Source organism: Hylobates moloch, unplaced genomic scaffold (genome assembly GCF_009828535.3).
Source record: "Hylobates moloch isolate HMO894 unplaced genomic scaffold, HMol_V3 SCAFFOLD_8, whole genome shotgun sequence".
Taxonomy (NCBI): Eukaryota; Metazoa; Chordata; class Mammalia; order Primates; family Hylobatidae; genus Hylobates; species Hylobates moloch.
The window spans coordinates 27,465,961-27,487,809 of record NW_026652283.1 but is presented as its reverse complement, the minus strand read 5'-3'; positions in this window follow the sequence as shown (position 1 = coordinate 27,487,809).

The window sequence follows — 21,849 nt, the reverse complement described above, 5'->3', positions numbered from 1 at the left end:
TCCTTTTCAATTTTGTACCAAATGTGGAGAAGAATACACATGAGAGAAAGTCTGACCATTGCATCTGCGCTCTTTCCATGGCTCCAGCCCAAACACTCGAGAGTGGGTTCCATTTCAACTGGTTTCAAGGGTGTGGCTCAAGTTCAGTCCATGTACAAAGGGAGGAGTTCAAATTAATCATAGACCCTAAGAAAGCTTGAGAACAAAAAGCAGGTATAGTATGTACCAGAGGGTTTGCCTCTATTACATGGGACTTAGAAACACACATTATCACTGCATTTCCTGTCATAAAAATATAAGTTCAGAATCTTAGAGTGAAAGAGACTTTAGAAGTTATCTCCCGTACTTTACAGTTAAGGATAGACCATACACTGAGTCAGCAGTGCTGAAGCTAGACACTTCATCTTCTAACTTCCTCAGCACACTTCTTCCTCTCTACTGCAAACTCTCTCCATTACAGAACATTTAATTTTTTTTTTTTTTTTTTTTTGACGGAGTCTTGCTCTGTCACCGAGGCTGGAGTGCAATGGCGCAATCTCAGCTCACTGCAACCTCCGCCACCCAGGTTCAAGCTATTCTTCTGCCTTAGCCTCCTGAGAAGCTAGGATTACAGGCGCGTGCCACTACGCCTTGCTAATTTTTGTATTTTTAGTAGAGAAGGGGTTTTACCATGTTGGCCAGGCTGGTCTCAAACTCCTGACCTCAGGTGATCCACTGGCCTCAGCTTCCCAAAGTGCTGGGATTACAGGCATGAGCCACTGCGCCCGGCCAGAACATTTTAATTTTTAAATCTTTTCATGCATAATATAAACTTAATGCATGTAGCAAGCCTATTTATTCATTTATAAATTTAATACATATTAATTGCCTACTATGTGCCAACATTGTTCTGGCTGCAATGGAATATTTTAGCGAGCAAAATACACTAACATCTCTATACTTGCAGAGTTTATATATTCTAGTGGGATAGTTAAGACATACCTACTCATGCCCATTTGACAGATCAAAAAATGAAGACTCGTAAAAAAGTAGCTTGGAAAACAAGTTAATTAATAACAGATTTGGCACTGTGAGCTAGAATTATTGCCCCAGACCCGGCCTGGAATGAATACACAAATTCATCATTCTATCTTGAAATGTATTCAGAGCCTCAGGAGGCAGAAAATTATGTTCACACACAGTCCTTATTTAAGTCGGGCACAAGTCAATCTAAGGACTGAAGCTGTATGAGGAGGAAGAGCCAGAAGGCTTTTATTTAAAGAATGCAGATTTATTAGGTTTGCTTCTAAGTCTGCATGTCACTTCACTTTCTTGGTGATTGCTGTGGGTTGAATTATCTTTCCCAAAGATATGTTGAAGTGCCCAGTAGTTCAGAATGTGACCTTATGTGGAAACAAGGTCTTTATATGGGTAATCAAGTTAAAATGAGAGCATTAGGTGGGCCTAATCCAATATGACTGGTGTCTTTATAAAAAGGAGAAATTTTGACATGGAGACAGATACATATAGAGGGAAGATAATGTGAAGATGCAGACAGAATGCCGTCTACAAGCCAAGGAATGCCTGATACTACCAAAAACCAGGAGACAGGTGTGGAACAGATTCTCCCTCAGTGCCCTCAGAAACAACCAGTCCTGATGACATCTTGAGTTTGGATTTTTAGCCTCCAGAACTGTGAGACAATAAATTTCTGTTGTTTCAGCCACCTGGTATGTAGTATCTTTTTAATGGCAGCCCCAGGAAATGAATGTAGAAATGATTACCACATTCAATTTCCCTTTTTCCACATAAGGTCACATTCAAAGACCCTGTTTCCACATAAGGTCACATTCTGAACTACTGGGCACTTCAACATAGCATGTCAATTTCTTTCATGTTCTTATAAAATGAAATCATCTTTTTATTTTTATGCCCCCTTGAGTTCTCCCACATTTCCCTGGTCAGGGACACAGATTTGCTGAAGTTAGAGATGGAAGATAAACAGGTCTCAGGCAAGTATTATACAGACACAGACGGAGTGAATGTCTGCTCCAAACACCTCCCCTAGTTGGTCACTCACACACTCAGCATTTCATAGCTCTGGGCAACTGTCTATAAATGACAGAATACCCAGCTCCAGAGATAAAGGAGATCTGTTCTCTTACTGTTTATTGTTAAGTCTGAAATTTTCAAAAGTTGTAGCCATATGACTCATGCAGTTAACAAACCCACATAATGTGAGAGATACAAGGGAATAAAGCACTCTGACTCCACTTGTACCAAAAAAACCCTCCAAATTGATGATTTACAGAAGAAAAAAATATGAAGTTTTTTCCTAGTGCACTCCCTTTGAAATTCACAGACAAACGGCTTGTCTTGCATGCACTTAGACACCACCAGTCAAAATAAAGGATTAAACTGGGAGAAATTAGGATAATCTGAGTTTCAGATGATTCTTTTGAGCATCTATGGTAGTCAATTTATTTATCATTATAAGTCAGTGTCAAATTTAGGAATGAAAAAGTGTGACCATTAAAAGAATGAAAAATATGCCAACCTGTTGGACCGAGTAAGCTTCTTGATTACAAGAAATCCCTGATATATAGTATATAGTAAATGCTCATCGTAATATTTGTTTCATTGTAATGAGCTAAGAACTGATGAAAAAGTAAAACAGAGACCTTCTTACATACTTCAAAAAGGGAGCATAGACGTAAGGAGGAGAATGGGAGAGATGAGATGTACTAAACTTACTGTGCCTCACTGTGCCTTACCGTGCCTGTCTCATGGTAATTAGTCTGCATTATGATGAGTTTCACAGCACAGGGTGGTTTACAATAATCTCAATGTAAGTGAATGTTTACACTGACCATGCTGAGACGCCCCCAGGAGAGCACTTGAAAACCTCCGGTTACATGGTGGTATCTGGCAGAGCTCAGTTTTATTAATAAAACTTTCAAGTTACCACATTTGAACTATAACATTTCATTCCCCTTGTGTATATGATAATTGCCACAAAACTGGTTTTGATACCTGCAATATCAGTCTTTTCTACCACTTCACTCACCAAAGCATTTAAGGTCAATTTAAGGGTCTTAAGTTAATAATCTGTAGGCTTGCAATGGGCTCTTTTATTTAACACTTTGTTATTGAGAACTTGCTAGGTGAACTTGCTAGCTATTCTGTAGGTGCTACAAGGACACAAAGAAAATTGAAATAAGGAAATGGGTAACGTTTTATTCTGAACCAAGTTGTCTCTGGTGTACTTTCCTAGGAAGAGTTGACCTGGGGCTGGATGCAGAGACTCACATCTGTAATCTCAGCACTTTAAGAGGCCCAGGCTGGGGGATTGTTTGAGGCTCTGAGTTTCAGAACAGCCTGAGCAACAGAGCGAGACTCCATCTTTACAAAAAAATTGTTTTTTACAAAAGAGTTGACCTAGAGGTCTATTCAAAAGCTTTCCATGTCTTGGTGTCATTACTGTGGTACCATCTTTTTACTTGGTTTCCATCCTTTTCTTTCTCAGAACATGATGGTTAAGAGTACAAACTTTGGAGCCAGACTGCCCAAATTCAAATCCCAGCTCTGTTGCCCACTGGCTCTATGACCTGGGAAACGTTCTTTAAACTCTTTATATTCTATTTCTTTGGGTGTTAAAGAGGCACAATAACAATACCTATGCCACGCAGCTTTGTAAACATTAAATGTGATAATATACATGAAGTGCTTAGAATACTTTCAGGTAAATAATAAGCACTGCATACGAATTTGCTATAGTTATTACTCTCCTAGGTCACTAGACAATACACAAAAGGTGAAAGAAGATCAGCAATGAAGAACAGTATCAAAACAGAGTTACAGGGATCCCCAATGTCAATTAAAGGGAGAAGAAAAGTGACAGCTGTTGACACATCTATTCTCATAATGAAGATTTCAGAAAAGAAGGTGTTTTCTAGCAAAATACACTCTTCTTTTCCCAGGAAAAGGGGGTAAAGTGTTTGTATTATTTTAAATAGCAGGCTGTCGCTGAACGTGGTTCCACAGTTCAGCACTTGAGGCAGATGGTTAAAAGCCACATGCTTGTGGATTTTCCCACTTTTTCCACACTCACAGACTCACAACCACTTTTTGGTGCCCGTGGTTTAACCTCTGTTTCTCTAACTCCTGTTTATGAGTCAAGCGGTTTCATGTCATCAGATTGATGGGGAAAGTGTGAACAAGGATAAGGATGTGGAAGTAGTTTCCGCACTGGGAAGCACCACAGTGTGCCAATGCTAAAAAGGAAAAAAAGAATTCAAAGTATTTGGGCTTTGAGGGATTGTATTTAGTTAACTTTGAAAGTTTGAATGCAATCAAAGTAGCTATCTGAATGTTTAAAAGGTATTCTTTACTGGAATATATATAAAAATCTGTGTTGGAACAGACTGAGGTGATGGTGCAGAGAAGCAGGGTGGGTCTGGGGTCAGAGACAAACAAGAAGATTGGTAATCTCTCTCCCTTTCTCCTTGGAAAAAGCATAGGTCAAAGTTTACCAATGATGCCAACATCCTGTCTGGCCAAGACAAAGCTCAGTAATGAGCGCAGTGAGGATACAGTGAGCCATACAAAGCTGTTTGTTTCTGCTGGATGCTAATGCAACAAGTTGCTGATGAAATTGCCTGGAAAAAAAAAATCCTATTCCTTATTCTTTGCTCTTGCTTGACCCCAGTAATCTTAAATCTCAGAATTCCATAGAACCATAGCTAATCAAAACTCTGAAAGCCCTCAGAGATTTCCCTCCACCCCCAACTAATTTCAGAGACAAAGAAACAAAGCTTACATACAGGTTATTTGACTAACCACAAGCTACTGAGAGAGCTGGGTCTGGGATCCAGTTTTTCTGTCCAATGAGGAGCACGCTTCCATGTATACCTCACTGAATTTCAGTGGGCATCTTCTGGGAACTTCTTGGAAGAATATAACATTTTTAGCCTTTAAATGATCCACAAAGATGGTTGGAGCAATTCCAGGTTCAAAGACATAGTTCTTCCAAGACGATGTGGAATGTTCTTTCTCATTGACCCTATTATCGCTGTTACTAAAGAAAAATGACCAAACTTTCTTTGTCAGGAAGACTGATGAGCAAAGCAGGACTGAGGGAAAAAGTGGCTTATGCGAGTTCTACATTTAGAAAAATGTTCTTAACTTCCTTGTCAAAATGCTCTCAACATTTAAGTGAAATAATGGCTCTTTCAAAAAGTCCAATCTTCTTTTGCTATAGTTAAAAAGTATTTCGCTCATTTCATCTTCTTCTTAACCTGGCTCAATTTCCCCTTTTGCTTAATTAGTCTAATGTTTCCATCCATTTCCCTTACAAACCATGGTTTCTGGACTTCTAATTGTTTTAAATAGTTTCCATTGTAACCTCTCCAGTATATCCACATCTTTCTTAAATTGTGTTACTCGTAACCAGACATAAAATTCCATTTGAAGAGTTCCCAGGGAGGTGGTAAGGCAGTTATTCATGTACATTACACAGCATACAAATGAAAACAGAATACATTTGGCAATTTTCTACTTATGAGTCAGGGCTGTTTTGGAACTTTTGTTCAACTCAGTTCTGAACTGATTCTATAATTTTCCCCCTCATAGCTCAAATACTATTAATTAATCCATTCAATCATCTACTTGCTAATATCTTAATTAAAAAAATTTGAGGGAACTTTATGATAGTGATAACATTTGAAAAGGGATTCAAAATTCAATAGATGAAAGATTGAGATAATTATTTGCAAACCTTACATAACAATACAATTGAACATAAAACTTACCTCCTAATTTGCTGGAAACAAGGCAACAAGGGAAAATTTTCTATTTTAAGCAATTTTAAAGATTATTTGCTTCTGAAGAACAAACAAAATAAAAGTATCTCTGCTCATAGGTCTTTGCTTGAATTTCTCAGCCAGTGATTCAACACTTAAGTTCTTCTCCTCAATGCCTATGGGATCCTTGAAGATAGGCATCATTTCTTTTTTTTTTTAAATTTTATTATTATTATACTTTAAGTTTTAGGGTACATGTGCACAATGTACAGGTTTGTTACATATGTATACATGTGCCATGTTGGTGTGCTGCACCCATTAACTCGTCATTTAGCATTAGGTATATCTCCTAATGCTATCCCTCCCCCCTCCCCCCTCCCCCCACCCCATAACAATCCCCAGAGTGTGATGTTCCCCATCCTGTGTGCATGTGTTCTCATTGTTCAATTCCCACCTATGAGTGAGAACATGTGGTGTTTGGTTTTTTGCCCTTGCGATAGTTTGCTGAGAATGATGGTTTCCAGTTTCATCCATGTCCCTACAAAGGACATGGACTCATCATTTTTTATGGCTACATAGTATTCTATGGTGTATATGTGCCACATTTTCTTAATCCAGTCTATCGTTGTTGGACATTTGGGTTGGTTCCAAGTCTTTGCTATTGTGAATAGTGCCACAATAAACATACGTGTGCATGTGTCTTTATAGCAGCATGTTTTATAATCCTTTGGGTATATACCCAGTAATGGGATGGCTGGGTCAAATGGTATTTATAGCTCTAGATCCCTGAGGAATTGCCACACTGACTTCCACAATGGTTGAACTAGTTTACAGTCCCACCAACAGTGTAAAGGTGTTCCTATTTCTCCACATCCTCTCCAGCACCTGTTGTTTCCTGGCTTTTTAATGATTGCCATTCTAACTGGTGTGAGATGGTATCTCACTGTGGTTTTGATTTGCATTTCTCTGATGGCCAGTGATGATGAGCATTTTTTCATGTGTTTTTTGGCTGCATAAATGTCTTCTTTTGAGAAGTGTCTGTTCATATCCTTTGCCCACTTTTTGATGGGGTTGTTTGTTTTTTTCTTGTACATTTGTTTGAGTTCACTGTAGATTCTAGATATTAGCCCTTTGTCAGATGAGTAGGTTGTGAAAATTTTCTCCCATTTTGTAGGTTGCCTGTTCACTCTGATGGTAGTTTCTTTTGCTGTGCAGAAGCTCTTTAGTTTAATTAGATCCCATTCGTCAATTTTGGCTTTTGTGATACGCATCATTTCTTCTAACATAGTTGTGGCTTGATTAACGCATGTTGAATGAATGATTTCCCAGAAATCCTTTATTAGGTTTTCACCTTGCCCTAAAACATTGACTACATTAATGTGTTTACGCTGTTTTGACTTCTTAGAATTGAGTGTTAGACATTCTCAGTTCACCAAGTGGGTTTTGACTATATTTGTATATTTTTCAATTTTATTTAGTAAAGGGATCAGTAAAGACACTTGCTTTGGGTAATTGATCTATAGATCACACATAACTCTACCCTGAGCTGCACCACATCTTCCATAATAGGTGAGAATCAGGATGGTGCAGAACAAGGCTACTGAGCAGCCCCAGAGCTGAGGAGATGGCATTTTATTTATTACTGCTATATGCATCAGAAGAGAAAAGAACTAGACTGATTAGAAGACTTAAGGTCAATTTATCATTTTAAAAATAAAAGGAGATTTTAAACATTTATGTAAAATGAGCACATGGATTTTTAAGTATTTCTTCATATTAGGATTATTAAGGGTGTTTGAAGTTTTCTCTTGGATATCAAAGTTTTTGTAAAGGGCATATTGGCTTGGCCTATAAAACAAAGCCATTAAACATCAAGATTCTTTTTAATGAACAAATAGTATGCAGTAATAAATAAAATGTTTTAAAAGACATAACCAAACAGGCTGCTCAAAAGCAAAGTAAACAGTTTAGTAGATTAGAAATAGAACTGAAATATAAGCAGTAAGTATTGTGGAAGCAAGAGCTCTGGAGATCTTCATGCCCAATAATAGGCATAGTAACTGAGTCTTGTTTCCTCAAAGGAAACCAATACTAAAAGTTTTCCATGCACAGTAGGGTACTAGATCTAGCCTTACTTCTTGGAGTCAGTAGCCAGAGAAAGGCCCCCTATACATAAAGGTAGAATTTGAAAACAGTTGTCAACCTATTGCTTGAGGCTGTGGCTTTAAAAGCTGCTGTAGGTCTAGAACACAGAAATACTAAGACATAGGCTCATGATCAGGAACTAAGCCAACGAGCTCCATGAATGTATTCGGAATAGTTCAATGTCACTGCTGAACAGGAACCCCTAAACATCGTTATAAAACCTGGTTCTAGATAGGGAGCCCAAAGGGTTTGCCACACATACATAGAATATGGGAAAGCTGCTAAGGTGAGAGGAAAGAAAGAGAATTTTAACAAGAAAAAGAAAAGAAAGAAAGAAGAAAGAAAGAAAGAAAGAAAGAAAGAAAGAAAGAAAGAAAGAAAAAGACAGACCAAAAAAATTCTCATTGAAAATGATTTTGCAAATTAAGAATCTGAAATCTAACACTAATAAAACCAATGAGAAGATAAAGGGAAGCAGTAAAGAGATATTGACTGAGAATTATCCTACACTGAAGAAACATAATCTTCAAATTGAAAGAGTATTCCGGGTGCTGAAAGGAAATGTTTAAAATAAATTCATGCCCACACACATTTTTGTGAAACTACAGAATATGAGCTACAAAGATAAAATTGTAAATGCTACCAGAGAGAGGAGACTGACAAAAGAAGAATGACTGAGAGTGTTGGCAGAAACAAAAGGAAGGAAGGAAGGAAGGAAGGAAGGAAAGAAGGAAGGAAGGAAGGAAGGAAGGAAGGAAGGAAGGAAGAAAGAGAGAAAGAAAGAAAGAAAGAAAAAGAAAAAGGAGGGAGGGAGGGGAAGGAGGGAGGAAGAAAGGAAGGGAGGAAGGGAGGAAGGGAGGAAGGAAAGAAGGAGAAAGAACGAAAAAGAAGAAAGAAAGAAGAAAGAAGAAAGAAAGAAAAAAGAAAGAAAGAAAGAAAGAAAGAAAGAAAGAGAAAAAGAAAGGAAGGAAAGAAGGAAGGAAGAGGGGAAGGGAAGGGAAGGAAGCTAGAAATAAATAAGGGCTTAAATTAAGAAATTGGAAGAAAAGAAGCACAACATAACTATGAAAACTAGATGGAAAGAAATAAAGACAAAGGCAGATATTAGATGAATTAGAAAACAAGATCCAGTAGGTAAGATCAATAAAAATCAACAAATGGTTATGTGAAAACATTGATAAATAAAACTAAACAGTACTACAGATAAAAAAGAAAAGAAAGTCATAAATAAATGATACTAGGACCACAAAAGAATGATATCTAAAAATAACTTGAGATTTTAAAAATAAGAAATTATTATTAACAACCCTGTCAACAAATTTGCAGTTGCAGTTCACGTGAATATTATTAAATTAGTCATTAAGTAAATCAAAACAATAACCAAAAGTCTCCCCCCCTTCAAAGATAATAGGTTCAGATCAATTTACAGGTGAATATTACCAAGCTATCGTAAGATTAATAATTTCTATCCTGTATACTTTCAAATACAGAAAAAAAGGAAAGAGACAATTAAGGGATAGAAGAAAACCAAAATAACTTCCCTAGTCTTACACACCACTCAACACATTTCTGACACTAGATTCTCTGGTGTCAATTTAATCTTCACTCCATCTGGAGATAGTGTCAGATCCCACAAGTTCAGGGCTTGGTCCCACAAGACTGTCCCCGACTTCAGTTGCCAATTGCAAGTCTTAGGTTGTGACCTGTACTTCTGACTGACCAGCTATAACTTGAGGCTTTCATGATTCCTTCCTTAGTTTGATTAATTTGCTAGAGTGGCTCATAAAACTCAAGGGAAAAGTTTTACTTATATTTACCCATTTATTACAAAGAATATTTCAAAGGATACAGATGAACAGCCAGATGAAGAGATGCATTTGACAACGTATGGGAGAAGGGACGTGGAGCTTCCATGCCCTCTTCAGGCACACCACCCTCCAGGAACCTTCATGTGTTTAGTCATCCAGAAATTCTACAAACTCAATCATTTTAGATTTTTATGGAAGCTTTATTACATAGGCATGATTGATTAAACCATTGGCCATTGGTGATCAACTCAACCTTCATCCTCTCTTCCCTCCCTAGAGTTAATTGGGCAGTGAAGAGAGGCTGAAGGTTGAGTTGATCACCAATGGCCAATGGTATCTGGTTCCCCTGGCAACCAGACTCTACCCTGACACTGTCCAGGAGTCCCCAACAATCAGTCATCTTGTTAGCATACAAAAAGACACATACTTATCGCTTAAGAGATTCCAAGTGTTTTAGGAGCTGTGCTCCAGGAAATAGGGATGAAGGCCAAATACAGTATATATTTTATAATAGCACAGGTATATATAGCATTTTATATTATTAATATGATTTTGAGATGAAAATTAGAAAAGGAAAGTATAAGAAAATAAAATTATAGTTCTATTTCATTTGCAATATATCTGCAAAAATTTCAAATAAAATATTAGTAAGTAGAATTCATCAGAGAATATAAAAACATCCCATCATATCCTAATAGTGTTATTCCCAGAAATCCAGAATGGTCAAACATCAACAAATCTATTAATGAAATAAACCACAATTTCAAATTAGGAAAGGGAAAAAAATCATACCTTCAATAAATCAAACATACGATATTTCAATAAACGTGTAATAGAAGCACTTAGCCCACTTAGTATAGAAAGAAATTCTCATCTGATAAAACTCTCATCTGTCAATTAAAGATCTGCAATGAAAACTATATTTAACGTTGAAATTTTGGAGCATTCCCATAAAATGAGAAAAAAATAGGATGCTCTGTGTCATCACTTATATTCAACATTCTACGGCAGATCTTAACCATGCAGGAAGATTTTTAAAAAGCCATAAAATGAATAAAAATTAGAAATGAAAAGTCAAGATATCTTTATTTGTAGCTACAATGATTTTCTGTGTAGAATATACAAGACAATCCACAAATGAATTTTTAAGAACTAATAAAAGAATTCCACACTACTACTCATTAAAAGGTAACCAACCAAAATGCAAAAATTCAATGGAAAAATACATTTCATTCACAATTGCAACAAAAACCTAAGGTACCTAAACATAAATAACGAGAAACATACAAGACCTTTATAGGAAAAAAAAATGCAACAACATTACTAAAGAAAGTAAAAAGAGGCCAGGTGTGGTGGTTCATGCCTGTAATCCCAGCACTTTGGGTGAGGCTGAGGTGGGAGTATCACTTGAGCCCAGGAGTTCGAGACCAGCCCGAGCAATATGGAAAAAATCATCTCTATAAAAATACAAAAATTATCTGGGTATGGTGGTGTGCACCTATAGTTCCAGCTACTTGGGAAGCTAAGGTGGTAGAATTGCTTGAGCCCAGGAGGTGAAGGTTGCAGTGAGCTGAGATCACGCCACTTTACTCCAGCCTGAGCGACAGAGCAAGACTCTGCCTCAAAAAAAGGGAAGAAATGAAGAAATAGACGCATGTAATATTTCCATGAATGGGAAAACTCAGGATTGTAAAGATATAATTTTGACATTTTCAATTAAGAACCAAAGGACAGGATTTGCCCTAAAATCAACACTTTGTATAGACAACAGTAGGAAAATATGCTGTCAGCCCAAGTACAGACAGACAGTTGGATCAGAATAAAATTCCTAGAAAAAGACACACATAAAAAATGATTTTGGATAAGAAAAAAAATAGCACTCCAGGTTCTCCAATCTCAGATTCTCTATAACATGAATAAAATGTCAAAATTCATGGTTTTACAAACAGAAGAAATCTAGCTTCTTGATTTCTATGGAGGACCTCAGAGAAATAAGAACCTCTTTCCTGCTCTCCTCAAGCTTAACTTCTCTGAATTATTTTGACACCGGTAAGTACCTCTCTGTCTGAAGCCTTCTCTTTTCCTTTGACTTCCATGGCACTGTACATTCCTGGTTTCTAGTTCTAGGAGTTTGAAGGAGTGAAGCATGTGCCATCCCCGAATATACTGAATTGGTATATTCATTATTTTTAGTTGAAAACACTTGAGAAATTAATTTCAAAAACAACTAGTTGATCTGTCTCTTCCTGCATGCAGCAAGCCATAAAGATTTTCTGGAAGGACTAACATCTCTGAACCAAGGTGAGAAAGCCCTTCTCACCAGAGACTGAGAATTGGAGGCAGCAATGGATCTGAGTAGATAAACTGTCTGAAGGACAGTTTATAAATTTTTCCGAAATTTATAAAATACTTTTAGCTTGATGAATTGTGTAGGAATAATAATTTTATAACTCAATCCAAAAGAAAATATTTCGAATTTATTTTGAAATATTTTGAAAATATTTTGTATTTTAATCAGATAAAAATCTTTAAAATAGATTTATTTTTTTTGGTTGCAGAGGAATATTTTTAGGGTGATAAATAAAATAATTTCAATCCTAGAAATATATTACATTGGAAAACAATTATTGTGGGAAAGAATAGAAATTTAATTTCAAGAAAAAACATCTCCACTATTGAGAAGCAGCTTATACATTAAAAAAGAAAATAAGTAACGGATGATAGTGTTTATCAACCTACTGTGATATTTCAATTCTATTTGCTTTATTTAAAAGAGGTCTAAAACATCAATGTTATAAACTATCATAAACAACATTCTTTGAAACTAAACTTATGCTGAAATTGTTTAGATGTCAACTTGAAAATGTGCCAGAGGGCACATGGTTTTTCAAATTCCCTGGAATTTTTTAGGGAGTACATGGGGAAAATGCTTTGAGGACCACTGCCTTATTGCCCATGCCCAACCTACTATGAGTATATCTAGTCTTAAAATGCATCCTTAGTAGTTTAAAATCCGTATTATAAAGGCTTGTTACATTATAATTTTAAGTTCTTTCCAATGTGGATGTAAATTATTCTCTTGAAGCCAACAAAAATATGCACATCACACTTCTCCTGCAATTAATTCCAGCTTCCCATATTTTATTCCCCTTTTAAGTGCATATTCATATTTGAAATTGCAAGACCGCACTTTCGTGGATGTCCATCAAAACGCACCCTTTTAAGCTCTGTCTGTGTGAGGATTCATAACGAGCAAATGCTGGTTCATCATCTACCGTATCGCAGCTTCTGGTTTCTGCAGCCTCAACCAATTCTTCATGTTGTTCCTCATGAAGCCTTTTCCCTTGTTCTCAGGCAGAGTCGGTCAGAGTTGGTCACTTCCTCCACGGGGCTTCTGCAGCACATGAACCCCTCCTCCATTACGCTCAGGTCAGTGGATTGAAATCACTGTAGCGGTGAGTTGAAAGTCAGTTGGAAACCTAAATTGGAGGAAAGAGCCTGAGCGGCAAAGGCGACATTCCTGGACACAACACGACAAAGAGTGGCTGTAACATAGCCTCAGTTGAGCAGGCCCTGGAATGGTCACACTAGACTTTTCCCTTTGCGATAAAATCTAGAGAGAGGTTGAAGCTAAGAGAGAAGAGTAATGAAGTACAAGGAATAGGAGCTGAACAAAGTAAAGGGTCAGTCGTTTTCCATCCAGGGCAATCCCACAGATGCTGGAGCGGCCATTAGCATACTTCATCTTGTAAAGCTCTGTTTATTTACTCAGACCTGGCACCTTTCAACGCTTGCCGAGGCCGAAGCCTGGTTTAGAAAGGCAAACGCATAGAGAAACTTTCCATCTGGTTACACTTCCCATCATAAGACTGACATTTTCTGTTCTGTTTGCTATGGGCTGTTGGTCTGCTTTAATTTGGTTTTCCCTCCAGTTCTCAAGTCTCAATCTTTGCCAAATCAAGAAGCAGGCAGGAAGGGGAAAAAGAGGGGAAATACATATGCACTTGCATTCCCCAAGTCATCTCAGAAGTAACTTAATACTGGTTCAGGTCATCCATGTCTTACAAATCAGTTTTATTCTATGGATTGTTTACACACCACTTCTAGTATGTCTCTAATAAATTAAAATTTGCTGAAGTGGTAAAATATACTGAAGATATAGTAAATGGTCTACAGACTACACAGAGAGGCCATTATTCTTTGAGGAAGTAGGAAAAGCAATCATAAAATTTTGAAAAATTATGCAATAACTTTGTACTTATTGCCCATCTGTATTCATTACAATGATCTACTTCATAGACATATAAATAGAATGAGAAAGTAACAGATCTGCTGTGTGTTCTAGACTTTAGTCAATGAAATTCAATTAGTCTTTAATACAGAAAACCTCCACAAATATCAAGCATTTGTCTGCGTATTTCTTTATGCTGTCCTGAAGTTATGTGTTTAGCTCCTTTCCAGTTCTTGCCCTTTCTGTTTTTCTTTTCAGAAAGTCTCTTTGTAGAGAGATGAGAAGATATCATTGCTTGGGTTTGCTGAGGGGTGGGGGTGCTTGGTGGCATTATTCTTGAGAGGCATTAACCTCTCTATATTACACCCTCCGTAAGCACTTAGTTGAGCTCTAGTGGGACAACATCATGCTGAATGTTTTCTAAAAAAAAAAAAAAGGACCACACAGATAAGACCGTAAAATTGCCAGGGACTCAGAACAGGTTTTACGACACGCACGCTGATCAAAAGGGCTTAAGCAAGATGGTTTTTAATCATATTTGGGCATTGGAGAGTTCTCAGGTTCAAAGAAATGGTTCTGTGTTTTGTTTTGTTTTGGCAAAGCTCTCTTTTCTTCAATAACCTCAGAAAAACAACGCCAACATAGTAAGGCTGTGCCCAATTTTGTTTCTGTGTTCAAGCAAAATATACCACCTTGAGGAGGTCTTTTACTTACAATCAGATCTGTATATTTTTAAGAATATTTTGAATTGGACATGCTCATTTGAACATTCACCCTTTTGAAACTAAGCCACCTAAAATTGTGCTGGGAATCATACAGATGAACTGTTGTGAAAAAAGAATGTTCTAGCCGTGTCTGTTATTATTTTGCAAAGCTTGATGTCAAACATTTAGCATCACTTTTTAAAAATTCAAAATACAAAGTATTAGGTATCATGTGAAGTGACATTGTAGCCTAGAGCAAGATAGGAAATTAACCACCTTTGCAACCCAGGGCTCAAAATGTGAAGAAAGATCCTAGGTTAGACAAACTAGCCCCATTTGATACACAACTGCTCTCTTGTCTCCTCCTCCTCCTCTTTTTCTCCTTTCCCTTCTCTTTTTCTTTGTTCTTCTCCCCAGCCGCCTTCCCCAATTCCTCCTCTCCACCTCCTTTCCCCATTTCTTGCAGGTCAGAAACACATGTGAACTTTGGAAACGGCTTGATTCCCGGTAGACTGGGTGTAGGATGACTTTGCTATAGAAAGATAATTTCCCTTTGTTTACCTACAGAAGTACTGACATCTCAGAAAATATCTTGCCAAGCATTTCTTCTAAGAGTTCGCCAAGTCTTAAAGGAAGACAGAAGGAAAGGAAGAACAAATCTCTGCTTTTGGAATACATCTTTCCTCTTTTTCTGCAGAAAAATAATGAATATATAAAAATAGTAAAAATATGTTAGGCAGTTCGAGTTGCAAGAACATCAGTTAATCACATAAACCACAATGCAGGTGGAAAAACTCTAGCCCGAAAATGCTATTTAGTAATGACTGAGGGTCAGAAAGAATCACAAACATTCCAGAATCTGTGTCCTTAGCTTGCCTCAGATTATGAAGCGGGTGGGGAAGTAACGGGACTAGATAGACTTTGTGTTACCAGCTTTAAGCAGCAGCTTCCTTGTGTTGTTTTTACCTCATAGCCCTCCTAGCTCTCACCCTCCCTGTTCCCAGTTCACCATATAATCTGCAGGATTATGTTCTACAAACACTATTTTGAAAGTTTCCTCTTTTTCTTTATTCAAATTATTCCTCGAGACTTTCCTTTTCCTAAGACTAGCTCTCAGAGTTTGGGTAAAGTAAAGCAAAACAAAGCTAAACAAAAAAACAGCCATCCAGGGCCTACTAAAAATCTATCAATCTAGGAACGGGGTCAAGACTCCTACTCCTTCGTTAATTGGCTTTGTGGCTAAATGCTGGGCAGAAATCTCTAAACAGCAATTAGGAATGCATACTGTATTTCCTCTCCCAAGTAAACCTTTGAAGAGGAGTGAGGAAGAACTATCCAAGAAAGGAGGCTCAGAAATCTTATGAAAATGAGAGAGAAAGGAGTGGGGAGGGTTTGGGAGGTGGTGAACATAGCAAATGCAAACTAGGAAGAGAAGGCAGCAGAGTTTGGATGAGCTTCACAAGCTCCAGCTTAAGTAGATGAAGTTTTGGGTGCCAATGGGACACCCATGTGGAGACACCTACAGCCCTTGGGCCATAAGATATGTTTAATGTGCTCAAGTCAAAATTCAAAAGTTTCTAGGTTTATCACATAAAAGCACATTTGAGGAAAACACAATAATATTCCATATATTTATTCACCCAAATGTTGCCTGACTCCTTTGAAGTCATTTTAACTAGAATGTGTCTGCAGTGAGCTCTGTTCCACTTCTTTAAGGATCCCGCAGAGTGACTCCAATGACCTCATTCAAACTAATAAGCTTCACTTTCTTCCTCCCTTAAATCCACCTCCCTTTGCCTCTTAAACATCATGGAAAGGGAATGTGACATTTTAGAAGGTGTCATGCCGACAGCCTCACAAACTGAGGCTCATTTCACCAAAAAGGAGAGCTTGTGCTATAGCCAGTACATTTTCTCGCTCCAGTGTCCTCCACAAAGTAATTAACACAGCCAGGTCGGGACCATAGAATAATTCAGACATTCATGCCAGTAAAATACAGCTTGCATTGTAAGTGTTATTTCTTCTTTAAGTCTCTGCCCATGAAGTTTTTGAGGGCAAGGTCATTGTCTTACTCATCTTTGAGGAATATAACTGTATTGACTACGTAAAGGATAGTTAGAACATAATAGGTTCTCATTAATTGTTTAGTTGATAGATAAAAATTATTTGGTTCCTGAAAACAAACGTATAGCAATGGGAAACTTCAGAGTAGAAATGTTTGATTAGGCACAAGTAACTTTTTTTCCCCCTGAAAAAGAAAGTGTATAATAGGGAACTCCAGTCTCTGCCTCCGGTACTTGAACTCCTGGAGTTCTTTTTGTACAAAGCTGTCACCATTATTTAGCTACTCAGTTAACACCCTCATAAAGCAAGTAAACACTCATGGTTCTCCTTTACCCACATTTTTAATCAGATAGATCCTCAGGCATTAGATGCAGTTTTTTCTCCTGACAGCCTTCGGAACAAGCCAAATCAAAAGCATGTATGTAATATTGTAGCAAAAGTTTCTGTATCATATTAATTCTTTTTCTGTCTTTTATGTTGTAACTATTTCTCTATTGCTACATTTGTGTGACAAATAGTATTTTCAACTTCATTGCTCTTTATGTGGTTTTTGTTTTAGTGTTCTGTTTAGAAAGATTGTAAATGCCGTAAGTGTATATACCTGTTAACTTAGGACTTTTCTATTGTTTTTGTTATTTCACATCTTCCATTTAATTTCTTTGGACCTCAATTTGATGAGCGGTATATGGGAAAATACAATTTTATATGTTTTTCCCAAACAATTAGCCAGTTGTTCTAAAACTACATATTAAAGAATACAATCTTTGTCATGTACTAAATTTCTTTCTATATTTGATTCCACTTCTGAAAATTGTATTGCATTATAATGAGTTTCTATAAAAGCAGGCAAATTCTCTTATAACTTTTTGGCATATCTAGAAAGTACAACAATGCCTAATACTCAGTAATTGAATCAATGGATAAATTTTCCACTTCATTTAATCAATCTCTCGGGCTTGTTAATCCTACTGTATAAATATCTCTGGAAGAATTCCTTTTCCTTTTGTTAGCACATTGCCTGCCCTCATACAGGCCCTAATAATTATGGACTTTTAAAGTACTTTTTACATACAGATGAAATAAGGTTCAAAAATGTAAATCTGATCAAGTACCTTCCCCAATCAAAATTTGTAAATGACTACTCATTTTATCTTGCATACCTGAGGACTAAACTATTATTGTTTTTCAAATATTTCATATTCAAATATGCCTTGCTGGTTTTTTGTTTATTTGTTTCTTAATCCTTGCCTTTGTAAAACTCGAACAGCTTGGTAATAAATGTATGGACAAAGTGGATTAGTATATAAAGAGGGGATTCATGGGTATAGAAAAATAAGTGAGTTTTGGCCAGGATGAACAAAAACATGAAGGTATGGAACAACTCTCATGCTCTCCCAAAACCACAGGCTGTTGAGAATGACTAGTGTGCAGGTGAAAGTGAAGACATAAACATCCAGGGTGTGAAACGCCTTGTGTGTCATGCTAAGAACTTTGTGTTTTTCCTACAGGAGAGTAGAGCCAATGAAGTGTTTTAAGTGGGTAAGAAGATTGGTTACAATTTTTCTGCAGGATAGATTGACAGAAAGTGAATTCAAAGCCAGGAGCCTGATTAACAATAGATTCTCCAATAGTATAAGTGACATATGATAAGGCCTTGAGCAGGATAATAGTATTGAGAATCAGAAGAAGGGATGCATGTGATGTTATAAAAGAAATTCTGTAAGATTTTGTGACTGATTAGACATCAAGGTGAATAAAAGGAAGAACTAGTGATTGATCCCCAGGCTCAAATCTTCTATCAACCGCCATTTCTGGCTTGACTAATTGGATAGATGGTAATGTTCCTTACTAAAATAGGAAGTACAGGAGGAAGATCTGTTTAGGAGATTTTAGGGTTGGTGGAGGAGAAAGAAGAGACAATATACTCTATCCTGGACATGTGAAGAGTTTCCAGAAGGAAGGAGTTGGTAAGAGTGTGGAATGCATCAGGAAAGACCAGTCAGATGTAGACTGCAAAGTGCCCATTTGGATTGAACAGTTAGAAGATTTTGGTGTTCTTCCTGGAAGTTGGGAAGGAAGAAAGTAGAGATTGTCAGTGCAAAGTTCTTCGGAAACAAGTGTAGCTGTGAAAGGCAGTAGATGAGTAGAACAGTGGCTAAAGGAGGCACCTGCCCTACACCTTTTATTTTACCATGGAATTCACGGGAGTTCATATTGTCTCCTAAACTGGAGTGCAACTTTTCTGAGGCCAGATACTATGTCGTGGTTTCCTGGATGAACTGAGTGGTCACTTGGTTCTTGAAGCCCTAAAATTTTACTAGTTTCTAATCCTCCACAGTGTCTATAATTATCCTGGTACTTAGGCAGTAGCATTCAATTAAATAGTTGTTGAACTGAATACTGTGGATGGGTGACTCACAACACTAAACTGCATTATTCAAGATGTCAGTGCCTCAATTTCCTCCTCATCAACAGCAATTATGACTGGCGTTCTTTTAATAGTAAATTGAACATGGAAACATTGTCCTTGCTGTCAAGAAACATTCACATTCATCTACTTAATGAAAAAGCCAGTCTACCTTTCTTCCTAGAAATATTATGAGGAGTAGCTCATATATGAGGGCTAGCACACGCATAAGGCACTGGAGACAACCAATACACAAAATCTCCCTTCATATATTATGCACTCTGGGTAGGTATGACCACGAGTCAGCTAACCACACAAGATGCTTTTAGGTCTGGCAAGTGGGATGGAAAGCTCACTGCATCAGTCTCTTCTGTGAGTGCCTGCACGCTTTCTGGTTTCAGGCTGGAAACGTCCTGTGGTGTGTCTGGCCTGGCCAAACCCAGGAAGTACTGAACTTATTAAAATTTAAAAACAAACCAAAGTTGTTTGGAACCTACAAAAAATTCACATTGCATCTGAGGGCGAAGGCTTGGATTCATTTCTGATTTGACATGAGCACCATACATCAGGAAAACACAAACAGTGCAGGATAATTTCATGAAAGGGCTACACCCTTGCATTCAGTCTTATGACAGTCTTGCAAGGCAGCTCCTGTGCAGAGCCTAGAGGAATTTCGTGAAGCCCTCCCTCTTCTTTCAATTCCTTTTTTATTAGGTTGCCATAGAAATTTGTAGTTGTGAACAAACGTTTAGGCAGTTTTGACATGGACATTCTGAAGCAGAGCTGGGGGTATCTTGCTTGGGCTCCACCAGCCTGTGGAGGCGGGTTTAGTTCTGGCCCTGTATTTGGATGGATCTGGCCTATGGTGGGCCCCTGGGCAGTCCCCAATCCCACCTGTTTCTTATAAAGATCTGGATCACCCATGGGCAACCCATGAGCCTCTGAGAATGGGTAATCAGGAGTTGGCTAAATCAAGCTGATGACCAAAAATGAACCTAGTAGTCAGGAACGAAGCTTCTGGAACAACCCACAGGGTGTGATTAGGCTATAAATTAAATTTAGATCATAGAAAAGAATTATAGAATTATTGAGACCTGGAAGTAACCAAGCAAGTATGAAACTCCCCTCCCCTATTTTTTTGCATGAGGGAAGTGAGGCACGGAGATTTTTACATGAATTATCCAAAGTCAACAGCAGTTACTGATGCAGCCAGAACAAAGAACCATGAGCTGACCTCCTTGCTCTTTTTCAGTCAATGTGCATGTGCACACACGCACACACACACACACACACACACAACTTCTACATGTTATTTTTAAAATAATTTAGAGTTCTGTAGAGATGTACAGAAATAAGCTCTTTAGTATATAAAGGTTCATTTAAGTGAATTGTCTCTTTTCCCTAATCCTGACACACTCACTTGTATATAGTTTGGAAGTTATAAGAGGTAGATAAATTAATTTACATAATGTTATAATGGCATTTTAAGGAGGAAAGGATTGGGAACGCTTGTCTTTTAAGCTCAAAGTAGTTAAACAATATCACTTGACCTGAGGTAGCCCAGAATAAGGTCAATCAGGAAAAGACATGAAGTCACCAAGACAGAATTCACCTGAGAATCTTCCATAATGCTGTATGATAGATAGGCCTAGCATCCTTGCACTGAGAAGGAAACAGCTTCCCTGACCCAGGCATGTTAGGATTGACTTGTGCTGGGGAAGTGGCTGTGCTGGTGAATCCATAGAGCCCAGGACAATTTTGATTCAGAATACCTTACACTGGTGTACCACAAAGAATTGCTACATTTTGAGCAGTGGCCAATTTCAGTAGCAGCAGCACTGACCTGAGCAAGAGACTGCTACCAAACCACATTTCCAAGGGGAGCCAAGGTTAGGAGAGCTACCACACAAAATTGTGACTTTCGTATTCATAGCTATAGCAAGTGGATGCCAGGGACTTTCTGAGCTTGTGGTTGCAGAAATAGGACTGCTAGGATTTCGGAGGAGGCAACAGCAAGCTTTGGCTTTATCAATGATACTAGCGACAAAATGAGAGATGAAGGATGTCTCTTTAGACTATTAGTTTTAGTAGTATCTTCAGTCTCTGGCTTTAATGACAACAATTGTAGGAGGGTGAGGCGTCTCAAGCAACTAGTCTGGGCAGTGAACATGGAATCCTTCAGCCTCATCTTCCTTGCATCTCATCTGTTGAAGGGCCAGCAATCAGGGCTAGCTCTTTGAACATGAGTAAACACCCAAGGAGATTCTTGGGTATCAGGGGAAAGAGGGTGGAGAGAAGACTGGACTTCTTGGGACACCACTGCCCAATGGCATTGTGTGTACTCCTGGCTGTTAAGGCAGGTTGTACCAGTTTAAAAATTTTCCTTAAGCCCATGACATTTAAATTCAACAACTTTTTATTTCTTCTAATTTAAAGCCTGAGTAATGTGTCCTAGCTTTTCCTGAAGTATGAGGACCCAGTAACTCTTCAAGAGCTTGCTTTCTCTTTTCTTTTCTTTTTTCTTTTCCTTTCTTTCTTTCTTTTCCTTTCTTTCTTTCTTTCTTTCCTTTCTTCTCTTTCTTTCTTTCTTCTTTCATTCTTCTTTCTCTTTCTTTCTTTCCTCTTTCTTTCTTTCTTTCTCTTGCTTTCTCTTACTTTCTTCTTTCTTTCTGTCTCTTTCTCTTTCTTTCTTTCATTCTTTCTTTCTTTC